The following is an 8522-nucleotide window of genomic DNA, read 5'->3' as shown; positions in this document are numbered from 1 at the left end:
CAGTGTCTTAATTGGAGGGATGTCTGCAAGTGTTGGCTTTCTCATCAGTGCAGTACAATGTGCATGTCATTTTTCTTTTATATTTGAATGTTTATTGCAGGGAATTTGTTAGTGGCTTTTGAGTAATGCCATTAATATTGGAAGTATATTAAATAATTTCTCTTTATAGATAAAATGAGCTGAATGGATATGAAACACAAACCGAATTAATTAGGCATGGTTTCTTCTTTTCTAGTGAATAAACACAAACCTTGGATTGAGACATCATACCATGGAATCATAACTGAAAACAACGACACTGTGATTTTGGACCCTCCCCTAGTTGCTTTGGATAAAGATGCACCTGTTCCCTTTGCAGGTAGGAATGTACATGAGCAGCAGCATTTGAGCCTGTGGACTGCATTTTGAATTTATTGGCATTTGTAAGGGAGGAATTCCCAGTGTAATTTGAAGGGCACATGTAAAGGTTGTGTCTGAGTACTCAGGACCTGACTGTTGGCCCATGGATCCTGAAATGAGGTGTTTCCTACACTGAACTTGTTGTGAAGCAGAACAGAATAAAGAGAATAATACAGCAGGCACCCACTATCAATATATTTTAATGAAAACACAATAATGACACAATTACACTTGAATTTGCTTTTATAGAAATTAATCATTGCAATTGCCTGAAGTAATAAGACATAATTAATTTTGTTCAGCAGTAAAAGCCCCTGCTTTCTTTCTTCCTGTTCTGCTCCCTGGCTATGGACAAAATGTGTGACAAATACTTAGAGTTGCTCAAGTCATATCTTACTGTGTAAGTACTTTTAGCTGTTGAGACTTTGACAGAAAATTTAATGGAGGTTTTGAACATTTTTGCTCAGGTTGCTGTAGATAGATGTATGTCATGTACAAGTTTGCATGTATATTGTCTATTTTACCTGACACTTTTTCTGTCCTGAGTCCCTTAAACAGAATATGGGACTTCTTCGTGTTGAGCAAGTTGTCTCTTAAATTCCCTCTTTCATTAAAAATAATTTTTGAAGAAAAGAGAGAATAGTAAAGCTTGATAGCTGTAAGGTGGTGCAGTCATTAAAAAGATGGTATTGCTTAAGAATCTTCACCTTTTCTAAGGAAAGGAACTGGTAAAGGTGAGTGTCCTTGCTCTCGGGGAGTTGTCATATTCAGGAAGCAGAAGTCCAAGTGCTTGCCCCAAACAGCATTTTACAGCATCCTGAAAGAATTGTTCTCAGTCACTTTTCCCAAAGCTTACACTGGCATCAGCTCCTACCCTGCCAAGCCAGGGCTCCCAAATGGTTTTTATATATTGACCCCCATTTTAATATCAAGATAGTTTGTTGCTCATGGTGCCCAGTGATTCTTGGCTGCATGAAGATCAGTTCCTAGTGAAAAGATGCCCTTGTCATTTTTTCCCTCTATTACTGTGTGTGTTCTGTCTTAGATTTTGTTCTTTTGCTTGCATTCCCTTAGGATCCTTCCAGGGATGTTAATCATGTGCTGTTGTCACTGACACTGCAAACTCTGCTGACTGGGAATTTGTTAGCCTAATTATTTTCTTCAGCTTTTACATTGGGAGAATCAACACATTTTTCATTAAATAGTGGTTTACTTTTTGTGTAGAAAATCATCCTTTGAGATACTGAACTTACACAGACAGACTGGCTTTTGTGATAAAGGTTACATTAGACAGTAGTTTCAATCTAGCTTCTCCATTTATTAATTCAAAGTATTTATATTGTGAGAAATATCTACTTCTTACAAGGGTAAATACTTTCTGTGTATTCCCTGATACTAATAGTTTATTTCCTGATAATATTTGGCCTCATGATCTGCAGTCCAGGCATAATATTGTATTATTGATGGAACCCTTCATTCCCTGGAAGGGCCTGCATTCCCTATATTTTTGGAAAAACCTCTATGCACTTTTTAGAAAAACTCCTGTCTTTTTAAATTGTTGGAGGAACCTGCTATTTCTGTTGTAGTTTTTTATTTAATATAATGTATTTTTATTTGGTTTCATAATATCATTAATTTATTAAAGGTTTTTATGGAACATTAAATTTGCATCATGTATTTAGTAGGAGAAAACTGAAACAGATACACGTACAACATTAACAATATTCAGTAGCTGTACGTGTAATAGTGTGGTAATGTGGAATGTCTTTTATGGCCATATTTTATTTGATTGTGGAAATTGCAGTTATATAATATATCAGTCTTCAAGTGTAACAGAGAATCAGAGCTCCAACAGTTCCTTGATCATCATCGTGTTAGTATTTTCAGTATTTTGTGCAACTGTTGGAGAAGAAAATAATTCTAGTGCTTGGAAAGTTCTCCATGTTTGTTTGGTTGGTTGTTTTTTTTGATGGGCCCAGATTCGAGAATAAATCAGGGCAGTTTCTGATCTGTGCTGAAATGTCTGCTGAGATCTCCTTGAGCAAACTGCAGTAAGACTAAATTTATGTGAATTCTTCCTCTGCAACAACCCCTGCAATAGTTTAAAGGCAGATGGTTGGCTCTTCCATCAGGATTTGTGTTACCTTATAAAAATAAACTTTCTTTCAGTAGTACCAGTGTGCATTTGACTTTAAAAACACACACAAAACCTATTGACAAAAGATCCCCTCCAACAAACCAAAACAAAACGCAAATACCAAACCAACAAAAAAGACAGCAACCCAGCTGCCATGTAGCCACTGACTGCAGATGGGCAGGAGCTCTACAGGACCAGAACTGAACCAGAGCAGAAGGCACAGGGTCAGTTACCCCCCAGCTGATGTTCCCAGGGCACACCTGTACAGAGCTGGATGGTATCTGAACTGTGAGATCTTCCTGCTCTTCTCAGCGCCTTCCCTTTGAAGTGCTCGTCTTCCTTCAGTGACAGGCTTGGGGAAATGTCCAGGATTTACCACTGGGACAGGTCATGGTAGGGGAAACACCTATTTATTGAATTGAATTGTATCTACTGACTTCTACTTATTCCATATTTATATGTTGTTAGTGAGGGTGTAGTTCTTCTGGACGTGTGCTTAACTTGTGTTTGCTCCTTGCTGCTTGCCCTGGTGCACAGGTAGATCATGCATTTCATATTTTTCACCTGGGCAAATAATTTTTCACCAGGTAATTACTTTGTTACTAAGAAGAACACTTAACTCTGCCCTTAGTGCTTTGATATGCTTTCTGTACCCATTCCTATGATCTCCTTTTTTTAGTTTAAATGTTACTTGTGGCACAGGCCTACTCCAAACTGCAAACGGTGTTTTGGTTTTCACTTATGGAAACTTTAACTTTTTTCCTAATTCCTCTGCCTTTTTTCATCACCATGCCTACTAAGATGAGTCTGTCTACCCCTTCTAGGAGTGCACACATTATGGTGCACATCAAACCTGAGTGGTCACAGGAGAAAATTACTGTAATCTGCACTTTTTTCCACCTCTATCTAATGTTAAACATCAAGGGTGATGACAGGAGAAATAGGAGTCTTCTGTGCAGTTACCTTCCTGACAGGTCTGTGTTTCCAGGAAGGACTGAGGGGAGACTAACAGGACTAAATGTGCCTGTGAAAATGCTGGCTGTCAAGTGTGATCAGCATTTTTCATAACTGGAGCACGAAGACTTTCACAGGATTGCAATGAATGGCTTTTCATGTCTGTTTATCTAATGAATTTATTGTGAATAATTCAAGTATTTGTAAAGTCCTGGTTCTTAAAATTATCACAGTGTAGGCATACCTCACTTTCTCTTTTTTACCTAATTGTATTTTTTGTCTCCTAGTTTGGAAGGAAAGCTTGAAAATATCAGTATAAGCTTCTAAGTGTGAGAAGTTTCAGGATCAGCAGTTTTCCATATTTCAGTTTTTCATGTCCTGGCCCAAAAAAGATTTTCACAGACTGGTGTTGAAATACAACTGACCTTTAAAATAACTAAACTCACCATGGCATCCTGGAGCCTTTTGCAGGGTATCAGAGACATTCCCTGACCTTCCTTCCCTCCCCTTGGCCAAAAAATGAACCCCTACAAAACTAACCCCTACAAAACCCACAAAGAAATTGTAACAGTTCAGGCTTAGGGTAGTTTGGCAGAAACAAGGTGGGATCTACTGAATCAGCTTGTCAGGATTCTGTCCCTCACAAAATGCTGTGAGATGATGGATGGCTTTTGGAAGAGACATCTACCTGCATTCCAACAACAGCAACTACATTTCATCAGCAATGCTGTGCAAAAACAGATCTGAAAGGAACTTCAGGATGTCGTCAGTCCATGCTCCTGCCCGAGGCAGGCCCCTTGTCATTCCTGAGAAACAGTTTAAACTGTTTTCTGTCCTAATCTTACTGGAGTGGTAGAGATGCAACAGCTTCCCAGGGCGATCTGTTGCACACTTCACCATGTTCCTGGCTTTCCATGGAGCTTGGTCTGAACTTTCTCTACAGTGGTTTTAGCCCACTCCTTTTAGTCCTGTCCACAAGGCAAAGCAGATTATTCTTTTTGTGCAGCAGCCTTTTATGTTACTCCCTAAAAGCACTGTGAGCATCCTAAACAGCCTGGTGTGGAGGGGGTTTCTGCTGCTCGTGGTGTTTTCTGAAGCAGAAAAACAGGAGGTAACATTCAGGGCAGTGAGGTGATGGAAGTCCCTTCTCACCCTGGAAGAGAAAAACCAAACTTGTCACTGTGCCCCCATTTCTGGGCTGATAAAGTCACATTTGAGTGCCTTGTGTCCCAGCAAGGCTGAGCTAGGTAATTGTACCAGGGTGAGCTGGGCCCATTACATCTTCAGCTACTTTTATGCTCTTGATAAATTTATAGAGAGCCTTTCTTAGCAAGAGGAGAGCTCTGGCTCCCCCCAGACAAGTAGTGTGTGTCTCAGAAGCAGTTCCAGTTCACACCTCCTGGGCACAGGGATTCTCAGTCTCTGACTGTGTTTTGGCTGTGCTAAAAGCACTGTAAAGAATAAGGAAACAACCAAACTAGCCAGGAAGGATGTCTGAATACTCACTAAACAACAAGATGCTACCGCAAACTGTCCAAATCTTCTTTGTTATTTTAGCAGCTCAGAAGAGTGTGTATTCTCAGCTACACCACAGCAAATCCAGCACTTGTCAGCCCACTTACACCCAGGGACTGAACACAAAATCCCATTTCTCTGTTTCAGACTGTGAAGCTGTCCAGCCTCCTTGTTGTTTGTTTGTTTGTATTGAAAAGCAGTGGCATTAATAACAGCAACTAGCCTTTTGCTACAACATTGAAAATACAGAAGTTATTCTAAAATTGTCATTCTGAATATTATTATTACTACTCACTGTCAGCCAGACTTAGAACACGAGTCAGTTTAGGATGCCCAGAATTCATTGGTGTTAAATATTTCACTGTAAAAATGAGACATGATCAAAAAAATATGACATGCAGGCAAAGCCATGGAGTGTTGCAGTTGTTAATAACAATTTTTTAATGATTTTTAATTTCTAGCTTTGAAGCTTACATTTATTACTGTAGCTTAATTAGTTAAGGCTTTAGCCTTCAAAGGCAAAATCCCAATCTCTTCACGGTGATCCTAATCTAAGGTAAAATAAAAGATTGGTAATAGCACAATTAATGCTGGGGATGCTGGTTTTGACTTAAGGGATGCTGCTTATCATCCAGTAAAGTTAAGAGTGATAAACATGCCCAGGTTTCAGATTTAGAATGCCCTAAAAACCAGTCAGTCTCACAGTGACCTCTGGTAATCCCTGAAGCTCAGAGATCAGGGGTTTGAAGGCTTTTAAGTTTGGTTATTTTCTGTGATTGCCTTTCCTAGTCATTTTTGCAGCTGGGAAATAATAGTAGGTGACATCAGTGTGTCCAAAGAAGACTCAAGGGTCAGGGTTCAGGCTGTTCTGATGGAGCTTTGAGTGGCTGCTGGGGGGTTTTCATTGCAGGAGGAAAGGGCTAGGGAGAAAATGAGAATTACATGCTTGGGTTGGGAGTGAATGCAAGTTCCTCCTGACAGATAAAATCAATAATGAATGGGAATGTTGAGATACTTTGTTACATCTAAATATGCTAAATGACTTGAAACTAGAAAGAATCCATGAAAAGAACCAAGGAATTCCAGTCTGATGATATCCACTTGGACTTTTAAAACTAGTTATGGAAAATCGTGATTTGTGATACATTTGAACTGGTTTTGAGTAGTTTTCTTTATGTACAAGACTTGATCTTCAGAAAAATAAGGCAGGATATTACAGTGGATTGCAACCCTAGACAGTAAAACAGGGACAGAATCTGTCATTTTATAGTCCTGATGTGTACTAAATAACCATTTAAGTAAAAAATTGTTAAGTTAAAACAGATTGTCACTGAATGTACCAGGAAAATAGTGAGAGTTTTTAGACTCTTGGGCTATTCAGAGCACAAGAGAGAAACTTGAATGGGGAGTGCTGGAATTGCTAAGCCTATAGGTCCAAAAATGTCTTGGCTGCTGTTATGCTCTGAGGATGGATGTAGATTTTGTGTCACACTCCTTTGAAACTAATGAAGCCTTGCTGTATGAGAGCCATTGCAATGTGCCTGATTCTGCAGCTGAAATATGAAGTCATTTATTTCAATGAACTATAAATCCTTTTCTTTTCAACAAAATATTTTAAAAGCTGCAGAAAGTATTTATTTTGTTGAGGTTCTATGTTGACTTTTTTTTTCTGCAATAAAACATTTTAGTGTGAATTAAGATGTAATTTGCTTTTGAGATGTGATTTTTGCTGTGGAGTTAAGTCTGGTTTCTAGACTTTTTAGACATTCTCTAAAATCAGAGGTGGTTCCTCAAGGATTTCAAAATTCTGAAAGTCACAGGAAGGACAGCATAGGAAACTCATCTGTTTGGGGGTAAAAAAGGATGAGGACTGGTCATCTTCTTATGGTTTGAGTGATACCTGGAGGGTTACCTGAGCTCTGAACAGGGTCACATATTAAAAGAAGTGTGAGCAGCTGAAAAATGTAAAACTGCTCTAGTTATCCCTCATCATTAAGATTGCAGTGGAAATCATAACTGCTTATCTTCTTACGATTTCAGTTAGAAATGGAAGCTTTCTAACATGTATTGATATAAATTAAATTATTTCAAATAACTGTGCTAGCAAGCATAACTCCAAGCTATGAAGATTTATGGTGAGCCAGTTGAAGCAAACAAGAATGATGCCCCGGGACATTTTCTCTTCTTGTGTAGCTTGATTCTCTTCATTATTTGATATTTGAGAAGTAGTAAACTTGAGCTGCTCACTTCTGCTCTCCAGTGTGTGTGAACCTGAGAATCCAAAATCTGCACCCGTCTTTGCTTCCAGTGCTGCAATAACAGGAGCGACCCTCAGAGGGAGGCCTGAAGGAACAGAGTGAGGACTCAAAGGAAGGAACAAACTGAGTCAAATAATGGAAATTCCACTCTAATAACTTTCTTCACGCTTTCATTCCATCTGTGGTCCACCCATTAATTCAATTAAATCTCTCTCCTTTGCATAAATAATTTCCTTTTATGTGCGAGTTCCTGTGTTGTCATGTTCCTAGGTGAATGATGATGAAAACCTAAAAGGACTGCTTGTAAAAGCATGCAGCATTCTTTATACAGACTTAGAAAAATAATTTATAATGCCAGGAATTGTTAGCAATGCAACAAGTAGAACAAGAATATTCACCACTTAAAAGTTTACTGCAACAAAATTGGCACTGCAGGATTGCAGCTTGCTTTAAAAATAAAATCAAAAGGCTTTAAAATGTGTTCCTCAGAATGGAACTACTTGAGTTAGTGTAAAGCAGCAGGGACAAGCCTCTTGCTTTTAATGGTTTCTAAATATTAAAAACGTTTTAAAAGAACAGCCTGAATAGGTAATTATTTATTCTTTAGAGCTCCTTGTGCTTATTGGTCAACAATTATCTTGTGGAAAGAATAGATAAGAGCCCCCACTTTTCTTTAACCCTGCTTCTTTCCCCTCAGCTGAAAAAAAAAATAATTTTCTGGACAAGAACAAACACTCCCAATAGCCTGAAACTGTTGTTGATCCCTTTTCTTGCTAGGGCCACCTAAAAAATGCATGTGATGCTACTTTTATGAAGCAAGAAGGGGAAGGACAATATAAAGAATTCAAACTCTGGACAGGTGGTTTAGGTCATTGATTTTCTGCTCAATTCTCCTGTTTCTGGCTGTGTGAAATGCATCCAACCAATTTGTTCTCCTGGCTTGTGGTTTCCTCTGCTGTCTTTTTTTTCTGTCTGTTTGGATTATAAAAAAAAACCTCTCCCAGTGCTTTTATCTCAGTGACTGTGGGGCACTGAGCATCTCTGAGTGCAGCCCCAGCACAAGGAGGATTTGCTATTCTCAGCTGTTTTCTGTTCCATATCCATTTATGGCATGGGTGTGTTTATAGGGGATGTAACAGTGCTACCAGACTGACACGTAGCAATTTTGTTCAGTAATTTGGAAAGAACCTCTCTCTTTATAAATGAAGTCCAATGCTTCTGTATTAAATATTATATTAATATTATATTAAATATAGTAT

At 38.6% G+C, this 8522-nt stretch overlaps 1 protein-coding gene across 1 annotated transcript in view; it reads left to right on the top strand.

Moving 5' to 3' along the window:
• The first annotated feature begins 240 nt into the window (after positions 1-240).
• The window catches only part of CLSTN2 (calsyntenin 2), a 197484-nt gene continuing 189202 nt past the window's right edge, over positions 241-8522 (top strand). Inside the window, exon 1 of the mRNA XM_005425119.3 lies at positions 241-358. The gene's annotated coding sequence lies outside the window, so the exon portion shown is untranslated. The remainder of the gene's footprint in view (positions 359-8522) is intronic.

The sequence above is a fragment of the Geospiza fortis genome, unplaced genomic scaffold (genome assembly GCF_000277835.1).
Source record: "Geospiza fortis unplaced genomic scaffold, GeoFor_1.0 scaffold118, whole genome shotgun sequence".
In the NCBI taxonomy this organism is placed as follows: domain Eukaryota; kingdom Metazoa; phylum Chordata; class Aves; order Passeriformes; family Thraupidae; genus Geospiza; species Geospiza fortis.
Note: the sequence above shows the minus strand (reverse complement) of the source record. Positions and strands in the feature narration are given on the sequence as shown.